Source organism: Schistocerca cancellata, chromosome 8 (genome assembly GCF_023864275.1).
Source record: "Schistocerca cancellata isolate TAMUIC-IGC-003103 chromosome 8, iqSchCanc2.1, whole genome shotgun sequence".
Taxonomy (NCBI): Eukaryota; Metazoa; Arthropoda; class Insecta; order Orthoptera; family Acrididae; genus Schistocerca; species Schistocerca cancellata.
Window position 1 is genome coordinate 36,949,300 of NC_064633.1, and position 19,483 is coordinate 36,968,782.

Genomic DNA, 19,483 nt, shown 5'->3' on the forward strand with positions numbered 1-19,483 from the left:
TAAATCTGGCATTGTTAAAGAGAAATGCGTTTGCTAGAGATGCTATATTGTTCAATGAGCAGCGTTCAATCGATATTTTCGTTTCACAATAATTCATCAGTTGCTTGGGTTTATTAATTTTTATTTTGAGACTTATACATAGCTGCAGAATTCCGGATTCGACAGCCGCGCATTAGCACGCCGTTTTCGGAATTCGGGCAGCCGCCTCCGTCCCGTACGGATTAACGACGAGGGCCGATGTACCAGCCAGCCTGTATGTGGTGTTTAGGCCGTTTTCCTCGTCCGAATAGGTGAATACCGAACTGATAACGCCGACCCGAGTCGGTTACACGATTCACAAATATTTGGAAGACGTTCGCACACTTTCACATCACACGGGTAACAGTACACGTAGCTATTTAGTGGTATCCAAATTCCGTCCGGAGAGTGTGAGCGAGGGTGGTAAATGGGTGACAAAAGGAAGAGAACCCTCTAACATTAAAAGTGCCAAATCCGATAATAACTAGGTCGACATCATGTAGGTCGGATAAAGGTAAAAGAAAAAGAGGTATAGCTGCAAAATATCAGTAAAAATATTGTTAAAATAATACTGAAAATGGATGAGGTGAACATTAATATAACCAACAAACTGGAAATAAAGGAAAAATGACCTATGAACGTGTATCAGGGAATGGACATTGTGCATGGTTCAAATGGTTCAGATGGCTCTGAGCACTATGGGACTTAACTACTGAGGTCATCAGTCCCCTAGAACTTAGAACTACTTAAACCTAACTAACCTAAAGACATCACACACATCCATGCCCGAGGCAGGATTCGAACCTGCGACCGGAGCGGTCTTGCGGTTCCAGACTGCAGCGCCTTTAACCGCACGGCCAGACCGGCCGGCGGACATTGTGAATGCAACGAGACAACAAATCGTCTCAGGACACGGCATAGAGCTGCATAGCATCCACGTCACGATGTTCAAAGCAGCCTCCATGAGGTGAAATGCACGATTCCACATACCACATATAGGTTTCCGCACTCTTTCACACGTTTCGACCTCCATCCGAATAGCGTCACAGGCGTCGTGTTGAACGTTCTGCACATCAGGATCTGGTTGAGCATACACAACGCTTTACAGATTTCCGCAGAAGAAAAAATTCAGGTGATAGGGATAGTAGCGGTTGTCATGCAGGGCACACATAATCGTACTTTTCTTTACACCACGTTGGCGGGCCACTTGCCTGGAACTTGTACTAGGATTCGTCAGTCTGAGAGGGACTTGTGATCACGGAAACACATAAAAACAGCTTGAAATGTTGTGTGATGTGTTTGGCGTCTGTGAGTGTACTTGCTTTGGTACATCCGTGCTGCCTCTAGAGTCTAGACCATTTCCATACGCTTGGCCGTGCACGAACACGATCTCTGCTTGTTCCCGACACGAATACCGGACCAGTCTGCTTATAGTGCGCTGCGTCAATCATTCATCCTGGAACACACCACGAACACACGGCACGTGGCCAGAGGAACTTTCAGACCCATCTACCGTGCATTGCCGGACTCATGTTCATAGGACCTTTTTTTCTCCATTTCCTATCAGAAATCAGTCCCTGCTGTTTGTCAGTTTTATTAATGTTCACCCTGCATGTGCACGATGTTGACGTATTACGTGTTCACATTACTTCACATCTTGCGCGTAGAATAACTTGTTCTCGAACAAGATTTTCTTCCCTCACCTTAACCATCCCGCGAACAGGAGGTCTTTGGTTGCACTCAGCTGTTTTGTGCCCCACGTTGTGGCGGCCCTGGGCGGCTGTAGAGAGGCGGAGTGATTGACAAACAACAGGCAGGGGCAAAAGTTTAAAAGTAGCACTTTCAGAAGGCCATAACTGGGTAACATCAGTATTATGGCTAAAAATTTCGCGTGGGGTCGGTCTCTGGGACTGGTATAATGCGAGAGTGCTTTTTCTTCTTAAAATGTAAGGTAAAGTTGGTGATGTTTCCAGATTTTCTCTCTGCAGCGGAGTGTGCGCTGACCATATTGGTGATGTTGAGCCGTATGTCCGCTTATACTCGTGATTTCGTGATGTCGACTTGGGAACTATTTGTGTGACCTAATGTGGAAGCATAAAATAAGTCTGGCCTTGCGCGTCGTCTGTCGGAGTCCAGCCTAAACTCAGCTGCACCTGTGTACTAGACTTTTCTGAAGGACATAGCAAAACTACAAATTTGAAATACACAGTGTCGTTTGTCAATATCAGAAACAATATAGTAAATGAGTGAGGAAACTGATGTGTTGGCAGAAGAGCCAACACCGTGTAGCTAGAGGAGGCCGAAATGCACGCGTTTAAGCTCACGCAAACTGGCGTGAGGTCTGGAAGAGGACAATGTAATTAATATAGCCAATAAGGTACGTTGCTGCTGGAATACTTAACTTTAATCCATAATTGGAGAACCTCGCTCGTGACAGTACATTAATAACAATCTCAATATAAACTGGTAATGGCGCCTTGCTAGGTCGTAGCAAATGACGTAGCTGAAGGCTATGCTAACTATCGTCTCGGCAAATGAGAGCGTATTTTGTCAGTGTAGCTTCGCTAGCAAAGTCGGCTGTACAACTGGGGCGAGTGCTAGGACGTCTCTCTAGACCGGCCGTGTGGCGGCGCTCGGTCTGCAATCACTGACAGTGGCGACACGCGGGTCCGTCGTATACTAGCGGACCGCGGTCGATTTAAAGGCTACCACCTAGCAAGTGTGGTGGTGACACCACAGAAACTTCCGAGGGGCATGGGTTTGTGCGAGAGTATAAGAAATACTTTCGCGCTTTTTCTCGAACATATCGTTATATTTGCCACAATGCCGTTTGCAAATGAGCATGTGAAGGTGGCCCTGCTGCAGTCGTCCCAGTGATGTTTCAGCTATCATTCATCAACAGCAAGCATCAGTGACTGTGTACACGTGGCCGCGCTCTGGGGTTAATTAGAAAGGTGCTACCGAGTATGATGTGCCTCCTGCCGAGAAATAAAGGGGCCAATATCCACATTTGTTCGCCTATTTGCAGTACTTCAAGGGGAAAATAGCTCAACATGTAGAAACATTTTGAGTGGATAGAGATGCTGAAAAGTGCCACGAAAAGTTTGACGCAGGCGAATGGGACTCGAAGGACACGCTTTCAGAAAGTTGGTGTTCAAATTCTTGTCCATCTATCCCTTAAAATAGCAAAACTGGGCACGACAACAAATTTGTTGTTGAGTTGGAGAACTGTAGGGTACGAAGTGTTCTACACAGAGCAGCCAAGGGGTGGGAAAAAGAGACAGGTTAAAACCGATACCGCTATTTTAGTTCTGAATAACCAGTATTTTTCCGTATTCATTTGGTCTCGGTTACAACAGATGTTTCTCTTTTTGTACCAACACTCGTGTAAAAAGAGCGAAATATTAATTAACTATAGAAAATTTTTCTTTTCTAAATCAACCTCTTTTTAAAAAAGGAGTAATTTTGATTCTCTGCTCGTCTGTACGTCCAGCTTCCTGGACGCCTGCCCCCCCCCCCCCCCTCTCTCTCCCGTTGTCGTTCGCGTCGCGTTTCGGGGGAGGGGATTGGGGGGGGGGGGGTTGGGCAGTAATGTGCTGACGTATACCTTCGCCGCCACACCGGTCAGCACTAGGAAACACTGTGTAGCAGGTGATGAACTAGGTGCGCCTATGACAAGAGAAGATCAAGGCACACCCCCAGGCTACTCGCCGATAACGCCTCCTGGGCAGCGTGCACACAGGCCGCCGCCACCGACCGAGCTCTCTCAGTCTTTCTCAGTACCTCAGTGGCCGCATCGCGACTCAGTTCGCATTGCACCTCAATACGCCACACTGTGCTCTAGTCTTCCGCAGTGATAGTCCTCACTTCGCACCTTAGCCAGCTTTTGACAATGTTGACTGCAATACTCTCTTTCAAATTCTGAAGGTAGCAGGGTTAAAATACAGGGAGCGAAAGGCTATTTACAATTTGTACAGAAACCAGATGGCAGTTATAAGAGTCGAGGGACATGAAAGGGAAGCAGTGATTGGGAACGGAGTGAGACAGGGTTGTAGCCTCTCCCCGATGTTATTCAATCTGTATATTGAGCAAGCAGTGAAGGAAACAAAAGAAAAATTCGGAGTAGGTATTAAAATCCATGGAGAAGAAATAAAAACTTAAATGTTCGCCGATGACATTGTAATTCTGTCAGAGACAGCAAAGGACTTGGAAGAACAGTTGAACGGAATGGACAGTGTCTTGAAAGGAGGATATAAGATGAACATCAACAAAAGCAAAACGAGGATAATTGAATGTTGTCGAATGAAGTCGGGTGATGCTGAGGGAATTAGATTAGGAAATGAGACACTTAAAGTAGTAAAGGAGTTTTGCTATTTGGGGAGCAAAATAACTAATGATGGTCGAAGTAGAGAAGATATAAAATGTAGACTGGCAATGGCAAGGAAAGTGTTTCTGAAGAAGGAAAATTTGTTAACATTGAGTATAGATTTAAATGTCAGGAAGTCATTTTTGAAAGTATTTGTATGGAGTGTAGCCATGTATGGAAGTGAAACATGGACGATAAATAGTTTGGACAAGAAGAGAATAGAAGCTTTTGAAATGTGGTGCTACAGAAGAATGCTGAAGATTAAATGGGTAGATCACATAACTAATAAGGAAGTATTGAATAGGATTGGGGAGAAGAGAAGTTCGTGGCACAACTTGACTAGAAGGAAGGACCGGTTGGTAGGACATGTTCTGAGGCATTAAGGGATCACCAATTTAGTATTGGAGGGCAGAGTGGAGGGTAAAATTCGCAGAGGGAGACCAAGAGGTATACTAAGCAGATTCAGAAGGATGTAGACTGCAGTAGGTGCTGGGAGATGAAGAAGCTTGCACAGGATAGAGTAGCATGAAGACCTGCATCAAACCAGTCTCAGGACTGAAGACCACAACAACAACATGGACACGGACAAGGTTCAAGAATTAGTAGGTGTTTCTGTTAAGCACGGAACTTTGGATATCATTGAAGTTAAGAACTCAATTGATTACTGTAATATAGTGTATTTTAACCACGTGTGCATTTTGTGTTGTAGTGAGAGCAAATCTGCAACCGACCTATCGTACCACCCTTTCCTCACCCAGCCAGGAACCGCAAAACATTACAAGACGGCACGGTCACGACAATCCCAAATTTCCACATGATTTTTGAGCAGCACTTCGAAAACGCAGAATCAATAGCGGAGTACTCGTGATTTTTTGGTGGTATTCAACTACTTATCACTTTTCGCGAAAATCAGCGAACAGTGGACGGACTAAGTTTTTTATTACTTGCTTGTTTCATATTTTGATTCTATGTATCTTGAAACTGAAAGAGTCAAATTTATCAATCTTTGTTCGATTTCTATGTTTATTACTGAGATAAAAAACCATAAATCGATTATATCAGAAACCGGATGCTTTGAGTGGTTTTAATAGTCAGGTTGAAGTGGCGTGGAGTAAAACGGATATAACGAAAAACCGGGTGTTTCAGCCTTAACCGCCATTCCTACTATCAACCCCAGCAGCAACAAAAGCCGACCTGAGCTTGTATAACAGACACCATTCCACGCTGCTTCGTCTGTGTGCCAGCTTTCATCAATGACACAGGCCAGCGAATGATGCAAGACAGTCATCCGGCAACCCACGACCAGATGTTTACAAGGGGTGACACATCTGTCGCGTGTGCTGGCCAGGGTAAGGGTCGGACACACTCTGTATCGAGCACGGCCAACAGGCAGTCTTTCGTTGGCTTATTGTAAGGTAACGTAAAAGAGACCTCCAAGGTGGAGTACAGCTACCGGCTATACTACAGCAGAAATATAACGGCTGCTCTTCAAATTATGAGAAATCTGAATCAGAAGTGATCTTGTTGTGTGACGAATGGCACCCCCTACCATCACTCCGGTCGCTGAGTCCGTGTGACGCTGTCTGAAGCAGTCACTACATTCCTTCGTCTTGGATCCTCCACAACTGATACATCTATCATGACGTAGTACTTGGACTAAGGACATCAACCAATCTTGGTCTACGTGTATACTCTGCTAGCCACCTTATGTTGTGACTGCGAAGGGTTCTTTCTGTGCTATATCAGTTCCCCCCTATCATTTTCCAGTCGCAAATACTCACGAGGAAGAACGGTCGATGAAAAGTCTGCGTGTGAATCTCTGTGTGGCATCTCCTCATCTGCTATTAGTTTTATGTGGTCGTTCCACTTTAAATCGCCCCGTTCGCATACTACCGCATATTTTACGGATGTAACTGTCTCCAGTGGTTATTCCGCAGTCGTGTAAACATATAATAATAGCGTTTCCTGGCTATTTGTGCGCAGTACGTTGTACACTGAACCGCCAAAGAAACTGGTATAGGCATGCGTATTCAAATACTGAGATATGTAAACAGGCAGAATACGGCGCTGCGCTCGGCAACGCCTATATAAGACAACAAGTCTCTGGCGCAGTTGTTAGATTGGTTGTTTTTGTTACAATGGTAGGTTACCAAAATTTAAGTGATTTTGAACGTGGTGTTATAGTTGGCGCACGAGCGATGGGACACAGCATCACCAACGTAACGATGAAGTGGGGATTTTCCCGCACGGCCATTTCACGAGTGTAGGGTGAATATCAGGAATCCGGTAAAACATCAGATCTCTGAGATCGCTGAGGCCGGAAACCGATCCTGCAAGAACGGGACCAACGGCGAATGAAGAGAATCGTTCACCGAGACATAAGTGCAACCCTTCCGCAAATTGCTGCAGATTTCAGTGCTGGGACATCAAAAAAATGTCAGCGTGAGAACCATTCAACGAAACATCATTGATATGGACTTTCGGAGCCGAAGGCCCACTCGTGTACCCTTGAAGGCTACACGACGAAAAGCTTTTCACCTCGCTTGGGCCCGTCAAAGCCGACATTCGACTGTTGATGACTGGAAACATGTTGCCCGGTCGGACGAGTCTCGTTTCAAATTGTATCGAGAGGATGGACGTTTACGGGTATGGAGGCAACCTCATGAATCCAGGGATCCTGCATAGCAGAGAACTTTACAGGCTGGTGGAGGATCTCCAATAGTGTGTGGTGTGGGGCGTGTGCAATTGGAGTTATGTGGGACCCCTGATGCGTCTAGATACGACTCTGATACCTGACACGTACATGAGCATGGTGTCGGGTCACCATTCATATCGATTATGCATTCCGACAGACCTGGGCAATTACAGCAGGACAATGCGACTCCCCACACGTCCATGATGCTACAGAGTGAGTTTAAACACTTTTGCTGACCATCATACTCCCCAAACACGAACATTATTGAGCATAGCTGGGATACTTTGCAACGTGCTGTTCAGAAGATATCTCCTCTCATCTACATCTACATCTACATTTACGTGATTACTCTACTATTCACAATATTCGAGCAGATGCGCAAAACTATAGACCTATATATCTGATGTCGATCTGTTGTAGAATTTTAGAACATGTTTTTTGCTCGAGTATCATGTCGTTTTTGGAAACCCAGAATCTACTATAAAGGAATCAACATGGATTCCGGAAACAGCGTTCGTGTGAGACTCAACTCGCTTTATTTGTTCATGAGACCCAGAAAATATTAGATACAGGCTCCCAGGTAGATGCTATTTTTCTTGACTTCCGGAAGGCGTTCGATACAGTTCCGCACTGTCGCCTGATAAACAAATTAAGAGCCTACGGAATACCAGACCAGCTGCGTGACTGGATTGAAGAGTTTTTAGCAAACAGAACACAGCATGTTGTTATCAATGGAGAGACGTCTACAGACGTTAAAGTAACCTCTGGCGTGCCACAGAAGAGTGTTATGGGACCATTGCTTTTCACAATATATATAAATGACCTAGTAGATAGTGTCGGAAGTCCCATGCGGCTTTTCGCGGATGATGCTGTACTATACAGAGAAGTTGCAGCATTAGAAAATTGTAGCGAAATGCAGGAAGATCTGCAGCGGATAGGCACTTGGTGCAGGGAGTGGCAACTGACCCTCAACATAGACAAATGTAATGTATTGCGAATACATAGAAAGAAGGATCCTTTATTGTATGATTATATCATAGCGGAACAAACATGGGTAGCACTTACTTCTGTAAAATATCTGGGAGTATGAGTACGGAACGATTTGAAGTGGAATGATCATATAAAATTAATTGTTGGTAAGGCGGGTACCAGGTTGAGATTCATTGGGAGAGTCCTTAGAAAATGTAGTCCATCAACAAAAGAGGTGGCTTACAAAACACTCGTTCGACCTATACTTGAGTATTGCTCATCAGTGTGGGATCCGTACCAGATCGGGTTGACGGAGGAGATAGACAAGATCCAAAGAAGAGCGGCGCGTTTCGTCACAGGGTTATTTGGTAACCGTGATAGCGTTACGGAGATGTTTAGCAAATTCAAGTGGCAGACTCTGCAAGAGAGGCGCTCTGCATCGCGGTGTAGCTTGCTCGCCAGGTTTCGAGAGGGTGCGTTACTGGATGAGGTATCGAATATATTGCTTCCCCCTACTTATACCTCCCGAGCAGATCACGAATGTAAAATTAGAGAGATTAGAGCGCGCACGGAGGCTTTCAGACAGTCGTTCTTCCCGCGAACCAAACGCGACTGGAACAGGAAAGGGAGGTAATGACAGTGGCATGTAAAGTGCCCTCCGCCACACACCGTTGGGTGGCTTGCGGAGTATAAATGTAGATGTAGATGTAGATGAATAAAGTGCCTGGCAGAGAGTTCAATGAACCACCTTCAAGCTTTCTCTCCGCCGTTCCACGCTGGTAAAAACAAGCCCTGATTTCTCTTATTTTATCGTGATGATCATTTCTCCCTACTTTTACGGATTTATGGACGCCCTGCTGGATTCATGGTGTCAGTTCTCTCCAGCACCACTTCAGACATTACTCGAATCCATGCCATGTCGTGTTGCGGCACTTATGCGTGCTCGCGTGGGCTCTACACTACATTAAGCAGATGTATCAGTTTCCTTGGCTCTTCGGTGTATTTGTGTATGTTGTGCGTCAATTGAAAACCTCTTCACCAAGGATCGGTCTTTTCAGGCCTGCCTATCCGTCTGTACAGTTTGCTAAGGTTGCCACTTCTCTGGTTACATCATCCTCCACAAGAATCCCCATGGAACTTAGACATTAGTTTCTAATTCATTTATATAAGTATATTGTGAAAAGTCGTGGTTCTATAACATTCCCTTGGGGTACGCCTGTAATTACTTTTACATCTGAAGATTCCTCTCCGTTGGAAATGAAATGCTGTGTTTTGTTTGCTACAAAATCTTCAGTTCCATCATGCAGCTGGTTTCGTATCAGTGCGCTCTTACTTTGTTTATCACGCAGCAGTGCGGAAGTGTGTCAAACGCCTTCTGCATCTACATCTATATCATTACTCTGCAACCCAAAGTTAAGTGTGTCGAACGCTTTCTGCATCTACAACTATACCATTACTCTGCAACCCAAAGTTAAGTGTGTCGAACGCCTTCTGCATCTACAACTATACCATTACTCTGCAACCCAAAGTTAAGTGTGTCGAACGCCTTCTGCATCTACAACTATATCATTACTCTGCAACCCAAAGTTGAGTGCTTGGCAGAGGGCTCATCGAACCACCTTTAAGCCACTTCTCTACCGTTCGAATACTGCTTACGAAAAACGAACTTTAAAATCTTTCTGTGTGAGCTCTGATTTATCTTATTTGATTATGATGATAATTTCTCCCTATGAGGTGGATGACAACAAAATATTTTCACATTCCGAGGAGAAAGCTGGCGGTTGAAATTTCATGAGAAGTTTCTGCCACAGCGAAAAACGCCTTTGTTTTAACTACTGCCGCCTCAGTTAGTGTATTATATCCATTTCATTCTCTCCCCTATTTCGCGATAATGCAAAACGAGCTGCCCTTCTTTGAACATTTTCGGTATGCTCCGTCAGTCATATCTGATTCGGATCCCACACCACACCAGTACACCAGGAGAGGACGGTCGAGCGTAGTGTAAGCAGTCACTTTATTAGACTTGTTGCATTTTCTAAATCGCCTGCCAGTAAATCGCAGTCTTTGGTTTGCTATCCCCATAACATTACCTAAGTGACAGTTCCAATTTAAGTTATTCGTAATTGTAATCTCTAAGTATTTCGTTCAGTTTACAGCATTTAGATTTGTGTGATTTATCACGGAAATGAAATTTCGTGGATTCTTTTTAGTGCTCATGTGGATGACTGCACACTTTCCGCGATTTGCAGTCAATTGCCATTTTTTGCACCACACACATATCTTTTCTAAATAATTTTGAACATCTTAAGACTTAACAGGACAGTAAATAACAGCATCATCTAGAAACAATGTAAGAGGGCTGCTCAGATTGTCTCCTAAATCGTTTATTTAGATCAGGAATAACAGAGAGTGTACAATACTTTCTTCGGAAGCGCCAGAAATTCCCTTTGTTTTACTCGATGACTTTCCGGCAATTATTACGAACTGTGACCTTTCTAACTTGAAATCCACTCCAACAACTGAGACGATACTCCATAGACAAGCAATTCAACTAGAAGTCGCTTGTGAGAAACGGTGTCAAAAGCCTTCTGGAAATCTAAAAAACATGGAATCAATTTGACGTCCCCTGCCAATAGCACTCATTATTTCGTGAGAATAAAGAGCCATTGTGTTTCACAAGAACAATATTTTCTGAATCGATGTTGGCTATTTGTCAATAAATAATTTTCTTTGAAGTGATTCGTAATGTTAGAGCGCAGTATATTTTTCAAAATGCCACTAAAAATCGACATTAGAGATATGGATCTGTAATTCAGTTGATTACTCCTATTTCCTTTCTTGGGTGTTAGTATGATTTGTGCAGCTTCCCAGTCTTTGGCTACGTATCTTTCAATGTGCGAGTGGTTGTATATGATTGCTAAGTGTGGAGCCATTGTATCAGCACAGTCTGAAAGCAACCTGACTGGAAAATAATCTGGAAACAATCTGGACCGAAATCCTTACCTTTCCTCAGTGCTTTAATCTGCTTCGCTACACCGGAGATTTCTACTTCTACGTTACTCATGTTGGCAGTTATTCTTGATTCGAATTCTGGAATATTGACTTCTTTTGTAAAGAAATTTCGGAAAGTCGTGTTTAGTAACTCTGACTTAGTGGCACTGTCATCAATAACATCACCATTGTTACCGCGCAGTGAACGTTCGATTGTGTCTTTCCGCTGGCGTACTTTACGCAGTACCAGAGTATTTTTGAGCTTTGTGACAGATTTCACTACAGAGTTTAGTTGTGGTGAGTATTAAGAGCATCTCGCATTGAAGTTGACACTAAGTTTAGAGCTTTTTGCGTTCTTTTATATTTGCCATCCTTTTTTCGTTGCTGGAAATAAGTACCATCTCTTATTAATTTATTTGGTATATATTTCTCCATTGTCATCGATCTATTTCTTTGAATTAAAACCACATCTGATCTATACATACATAGTCAGAACGGTCATACGGTCTCTTAGGAAGTCCTCAAGCGAACCGATCTGCTTTTTTTAAGTAGATGTATTTTGCGTTTATTTTCGGTGGGTTTGGATGTTACAGCATTCAGTCTAGCTAAAACAACATTGTGGTCACTAGTCCCTGTATCTGTCATGGTGCTCCCTATTTGGTCGGGATTATTTGCTCCTAAGAGATCAAGTATGTTGACGCAACTCTTTACACTTCAAGTGGGCTCCTTAACTACTTGTTCAAAATAATTATTTTGTTTTCGGAACCAATGGTAATTACAGAGGGGGTTTCTGTCTCCATAATTCTCGTAATACGTGAGAGAGAAACATTTTCCAAAATTCTACAACAGACCTACATCAGGGAAGTAGGCCTATAGTTTTGTGCGTCTGTTCGAAGACGCTTCTTCAAAATGGGAACGTTTTTACAATCACTATGAACGCTTCGCTCCTCCAGAATTCGATACACCGCTAGTAGGAGAGGAGCAGGTTCGTATGCATACTCTACTTGGAATCGTATTGGTATACCATCAGGTCCGCTGGCTATTCCTATACTGACTGATGTTAGTTGCTTGTCTACTCTGTGCTCACCTACTTCAACATCAGTCATTTTGACGTTCGTGTGACGATTTAAAGGAAGAAACACAATACGATCTTCCTCAGAAAGCCACCTTTGGAAAAAGGCGCTTAGTATTTTGACCTCTTTGTCGCCCTCCGTCCCGATGCCACTGTGGTCACAGAGTGTCTGGACAGATAGCTTCGGTCCATTTACTGATTTAACATAACACCAAAAATTTTTAGTGTATCATGCCAAGTCCGTTGTTAGGACTTTACTTCCCAATTTGTTGAACAATTCACGTGTGGCTTTCTTGACGCTAATTTCGATTTTCTTGGGATTTTGTTTGGTTGTGGGGCCTTTTCTACGTTTATATTTACAGGAAAACTATCTCTGCTTTCGTATCAGCTTTTTAACGCTGCCGTCTAACCATGGAGGGCCTTTCCGATACTCCACAATCTTCATTTACACATATCTTTCTAAAGTGCATTGTATGACGCTCTTGAACTTAGTCCATTGTTGCCCAACATTTTCGGCTCTCGAGATGTATACTTCACGTTGAACGCTCAAGTAATCTGAAATCTGTTGTATGTCGCTCTTGCTAAGCAGAAGTATGTTCCTACCTTTCTATACATATATACAGTCGTACTCAGTGAGGCTACCGGCTACCTGTTGTAAACTGAATGGAAGAGTTCGGACGTTTTAGTAACAAGGAGATCTAAGATGTTGCCTTCACAAGTTATTTCTCTGATTTGCTGCTCAAGGCAGTTTTGGAATAAAGTATTTAGAACACTCTCATATGACTGCATGTTCTTACTATCCGCCTTAATTACTCGAGTATCTCAGTCTGTAGCCAGTAAGTTGAAATCTTCACCTAATATTATAATAAGAGCACGAAATTTATGCGAAATTGAAAGATTGTTGTGGGTGCGGTGGAGGATCCATTAAACATTTTTCAAAAATGTATGCACTCTTTGATTCTAAAAGTTACTGTGAAATGTACCACATTGCTTTGAGGGCATGCATGTAAAAGATTTTGTTGTTGGCTTCAGTCCGAGGACTGGTTTGATGCAGCTCTTCGTCCCAATCAAATATCATAAGAAAACAATTCTTAACATTTATCATCAGTTATAGCAAGACTCCTCTACTAGAGCTGATGTCTCATTTCCTTATCTAATTCTCTCAGCAGCGCCTGATTTAACTTCGCTATGTTCAAGTAGCACTGATTTACTTTTTTGTATCATAACCTCTTTTCAAGACACTATCCATTCCGTTCAACTTCTCTAGCAACTACTTTATGTCTGTGATAGAATTCCAGTGTCTCCGACAAAACCTCATAGCTTTTAATTTTTCTCTCATAACTTTAATTTCCGTTTCTAATTTTTCCTTAGTCTCCTTTACAGCTCGCTTTATGTACAGAATGAATAACATCGGGTTGTTTACGACTCTGCTTCAGTCTCTTCTCATGTACTGCTTCCCTTTAGTGTCCTTCAACTCTTACATACATGTAATATTTTCGCTCCCTGTATTTTAAATATGTTACCTTTATACTTTAAGAGAACGTGTTCCAATCAACATTGTCAAAAGCTTTCTCTTAATCTACAAATACTATATACTTTTCTTCAATCTATCATATAAGGCACGTCGTAGGGTCAAATTGTCTCATGTGTTCCTACCGGATCTTTCCATTATTCTGCCAATGATTTGTCAACATTTTACAGCCACGATTAGCTAAACTGATGGACCGCTTGTATTCACGCCCGTCAGCGCCTGTCTTCTTTGGAATCTGAATTATTGCACTCTTCTTGATTTCCTAGCGAGTATAGCCTGTCTCATATATGTTGCCTACAACGATCTCTTTAATTCTGAAGGAATGTCGTCTGCTCATGTGACCTATATTTCGAATTATATCTCCCAGTGCTCTTTCAAATTCTTCTTGCGATATTATTCCTCCCATCTCATCCTCACCTATTTCCTCTTTCTGTAATATTACCTTAAAGATCATTTCCCTTCCATAGCTCTTCGATGTATTTCTTCCACTTTTCAGCTTTTTAGTCTTTGCTTAGTCCTAGCTTGCCATCTAAGCTCTTGGTACTCACATATATATGCTTCTCATTTCTTCAAGTCCGTTTAATTTTCATACTGGTGGCATCTATAATTCGTATCATTCTTCTACAGCTTTACATGTTTTCCTTAGCATCTCTTGGTTAGACATATTGCATTTTTGTCGATCTCATTTTTTAGATGTCTCTATTCCCTCTCGCCTGCATCGTTTACTGAATATTTTTTAATACTTTCTCCTGTTGTCAGCTAAACTTAATAGCTCCTGTGTTATGCAAAGAGTACCCTGGACTTTTTTTTGCTTATTTGATACTCTACTGCCTTCTCTATTTCATCTGTAGGAGCTGTCCATTCGTCTTCTATAGTATTCCTTTGCCCTCTTTTTGTCAGTGCTCCCTTTGGATCTCTCAACAACTCTACGTTTTCTCCAATTGATCCAGATAACACCTCCTTTTCTACAGTTTTGATCTGTAGATCATAGACAATAAATTATAGCTAGAGCCCGCATCTGGCATGGTGAATTTTGGCAAATTATTATCTAGTAAATAAGGTCAATAATTTTAAAAATACGAACTTTGTAGCAAAATGTACCTCAGTTCGCTATGTTGTGAAATAGGATGAATCTTTATTCAACATCCTGTATTTTAATTATTGTTCTGCTTTTATTCAGCACAATATATACACTCCTGGAAATTGAAATAAGAACACCGTGAATTCATCGTCCCAGGAAGGGGAAACTATTGACACATTCCTGGGGTCAGATACATCACATGATCACACTGACAGAACCACAGGCACAGGCAACAGAGCATGCACAATGTCGGCACTAGTACAGTGTATATCCACCTTTCGCAGCAATGCAGGCTGCTATTCTCCCATGGAGACGATCGTAGAGATGCTGGATGTAGTCATGTGGAACGGCTTGCCATGCCATTTCCACCTGGCGCCTCAGTTGGACCAGCGTTCGTGCTGAACGTGCAGACCGCGTGAGACGACGCTTCATCCAATCCCAAACATGCTCAATGGGGGACAGATCCGGAGATCTTGCTGGCCAGGGTAGTTGACTTACACCTTCTAGAGCACGTTGGGTGGCACGGGATACATGCGGACGTGCATTGTCCTGTTGGAACAGCAAGTTCCCTTGCCGGTCTAGGAATGGTAGAACGATGGGTTCGATGACGGTTTGGATGTACCATGCACTATTCAGTGTCCCCTCGACGATCACCAGTGGTGTACGGCCAGTGTAGGAGATCGCTCCCCACACCATGATGCCGGGTGTTGGCCCTGTGTGCCTCGGTCGTATGCAGTCCTGATTGTGGCGCTCACCTGCACGGCGCCAAACACGCATACGACCATCATTGGCACCAAGGCAGAAGCGACTCTCATCGCTGAAGACGACACGTCTCCATTCGTCCCTCCATTCACGCCTGTCGCGACACCACTGGAGGCGGGCTGCACGATGTTGGGGCGTGAGCGGAAGACGGCCTAACGGTGTGCGGGACCGTAGCCCAGCTTCATGGAGACGGTTGCGAATGGTCCTCGCCGATATCCCAGGAGCAACAGTGTCCCTAATTTGCTGGGAAGTGGCGGTGCGGGCCCCTATGGCACTGCGTAGGATCCTACGGTCTTGGCTTGCATCCGTACGTCGCTGTGGTCCGGTCCCAGGTCGACGGGCACGTGCACCTTCCGCCGACCACTGGCGACAACATCGATGTACTGTGGAGACCTCACGCCCCACGTGTTGAGCAATTCGGCGGTACGTCCACCCGGCCTCCCGCATGCCCACTATACGCCCTCGCTCAAAGTCCGTCAACTGCACATACGGTTCACGTCCACGCTGTCGCGGCATGCTACCAGTGTTAAAAGACTGCGATGGAGCTCCGTATGCCACGGCAAACTGGCTGACACTGACGGCGGCGGTGCACAAATGCTGCGCAGCTAGCGCCATTCGACGGCCAACACCGCGGTTCCTGGTGTGTCCGCTGTGCCGTGCGTGTGATCATTGCTTGTACAGCCCTCTCGCAGTGTCAAATGGCTCTGAGCACTATGGGACTCAACTGCCGCGGTCATAAGTCCCCTAGAACTTAGAACTACTTAAACCTAACTAACCTAAGGACATCACACACATCCATGCCCGAGGCAGGATTCGAACCTGCGACCGTAGCGGTCGTGCGGTTCCAGACTGTAGCGCCTTTAACCTCTCGGCCATTCCGGCCGGCTCTCGCAGCGTCCGGAGCAAGTATGGTGGGTCTGACACACCGGTGTCAATGTGTTCTTTTTTCCATTTCCAGGAGTGTATAAAGACGAAACAAATGTGATTAAAAGGTGCAAAAAATTTACACATATTTTTAAATGTACAAAAATGTGGAGTTTTTGACTGTATTTAAAAAACTTTGAACTTTTCAAAAAATAAAATCTAAATCTAAAGGTTATAGACAAGAACCAAAAATACTTTTAAGAAATGTTGCAGAGACAGTGAAGTTGTGAGGCGCTCTTGGCTCTGGTATTTGAATAAAATGATAGAATTTGTAAAAATTCCATCAGCAAATGAGTTTAGTTTCTTTGTCAACGAGCCAGGGAGTAGCGGTCGTTGTTGATGGAGGACCGCATTCTTCCTATCGTGTCTTATACGCAGGTGCAAAAGAGTACATTGTTCCAACATGAAATTAGCTCCTGAAGTTTTTACCATTTACGAGCCATAGTGATTTAACATCACCATCAGTTCCGTGGAGTCTGTATCTGACGGAAGTGACAGCAACAGAATCTAAGTTCAGAGGTGATGGCAAAACCCTATACAATTTCTGCTTGCTCAAAACGTTCGAAAGTTTGAAAATAATCCCAGGGACGCGCTTTGCCTATAGCAGAATGAAATCAGTGGCTGAACACGAATTGCATTCGACACATTGTGTCGCTTTTCCGTGCTCTGCTGAGCTCGCTAGCTTTTCTGAAACAAATATTACAAAAACTGATAGTTCAAGTCTCACTTAATAATTACGGGAAGTACATTAACTTAAGAATGAAAGATAAATATAACCCGTTTTTAACATATTTTATTATAAATCAGAACTAATTCTGCTGTAGAGAGACTTACATAAAATACGTCTACTCAGTTCGATGGAAACAAGAGAAAATTGAACAGTTTGCTGAGAGAAGCTTCGCTCCTCGCTTAGCTTTTGTTATAAAACATTAGATTTCCTCCGATTCCTTTCAACCAGAAGCTGATTTCACCGATATCGTTGATCTGAAGTCACAGTTCATACACGTTTTATTACTTTTTCATAGACGATATGAAACATTTCTTTACGAAAAGAGCCACATTCACGCAAGAAAATCACTCAGAAATATTTTTTTATATATAAAGGAGACGAACTTCTTCAAATAACGCTTCAAGATGAAGCACCTGCAAGGGGTAAACGGTTTTGGCAAGGAGTAACGTTGGGTCTTTTGCTGTGTTGAATGGTAGGGGTTTGTTGGGTAGTATCTGTGGAAATGAAGGTGGTTTCTTAAAACGGAAGAAGGGGTTATAGTTATAGTTGCGAGATTAGTTAGTTAGTTACATGTTCCATGGATGTGGAACGAATCATTTTACATTCACTTCGCATATTAATTTGTACATATGCATATGTGAGTTAGTAATTCCTATCCACCACCTTTTACTCATTACCATAATTGAAATTCTTCTACGGAATAGAAGAAGTTGTCAAGGAGAAACTCTCTGATGTCGTTATCAGATTTTATTTCGCTGTCCGTCAAACATTTTATACCACTGGGTAAGTGATCAAAAATTTTTTTCGCAGCAGTGTGCATCCCTTTTTATGCTAAATACAACCTTAATGTGGAGTAATGAATGTCATTTTTCTTTTGGTGTTGTATTTCCGTACCTCATTTTCCTTTTGAACTGTGGCGGGCTATTTACAAAAAATCTTCATGAGGGGCTAAATATACCGTGAAGCAGTTGTCCGAAAGCCCAAAGTCTTAAATAAATGTTTACAAAATGATTGTGGGTGATCAACACTTATTATTCTTACAACATATGTTTGCGCAATGAAGACTTTCTTTCTTAAAGATGAGCTAACCCGGAACATACGACATTATTGAATGAAAATATGCTAAATGTGTCAAGTTACTGATTTGCCTGTCCCCAATATTTGCAATGATTGAAAGCGCACATGTGGTTGAACTAAGTTGTTTTAGGAGTTCCAAAATGTGTTGTTCCCATTTAAATTCTCATTAATATGGATTCCCAATAATTTTGATCTTTCCACCGTATTGATTATTTCCTCAATACGTTTACCCTTATCATAGGTGAAGTACCTCTAGATGTGCAGAACTGAACATGTTGTGTCTTTTTAAACTGAGGGTGAGACCATTCGCGGGAAGCCAGTAAATCATACTTTTAAGAACTTTGTTCAGCATTCCATCTGATTCAGCTAGTATGCTTTTATTGATTACTAGTATAATCTGCAAAAAAGAAGTGATTCTGCTTGTTGTGTACTAGACAGAAGATCGTTTCCACATATGAGGAACAGTAGTGGACCTAAGATCGGAGCTTCTCCCCATGAAAAATTATGTCCCTCAAATATACTGCTTGAATTACTAAGTACAGCTTTCTGATAGATAATGCTTTCATCGTCTGGATGGAGGAGTCGGCTGAAGATGCGTTGAAATGGGGTTTGAAGTGACTGTAGCTGTTGTAGCTATGGCATGTGATGGTATAGGCACAGCTGCATATTAGCATTGGCGATGAGAAAGAAAGCGATGGAGTTATTGCAATCCAGTCTGCGGGTGGTTTATGATACACAGAAGTGTTGAATGTGAGTGAGGAAGGCTGGGAATTTTATGAGATGATAAAAGATGCATGTAGGGGATTCAGGAAGATAGAGTGCACAGCACTCAAGGAATTGGAGGCAATGATTTAACTTGGATGGAATGCATATCCAGGCAACATTGATGTGGTCGAAGCAAGAGCAGATCAACGTTTTGTAGGTGTGGAGTACGGCGGAACCCTTGTTAGGCTGATTAGTAGTTTTATCTCTATTGTAGGATTTCTGTTGGATGGTTAATAGATGAGGATCCATGTTACTTAGTTCAAGATATTACTTAAGTGGATAGGTCTGTTGTGAATGATTATCAGAACTCGCTGGAAAGCTTTTACCAAAGAACTGAGTAATAAGGAAAAAAAGGTGATTCCGTTCTTTATTAATAACAGGGTGGCGTTTTTGGGAGGCATGTGCTGGACTGAGAACGATTCAGTCGCGCAGTGGGCCACTGTGCAACTGGGGTGCAGGCAGAGTCAGCGGCCGCTGGTGTGCGTAGGCGGCAGAGCCAGGC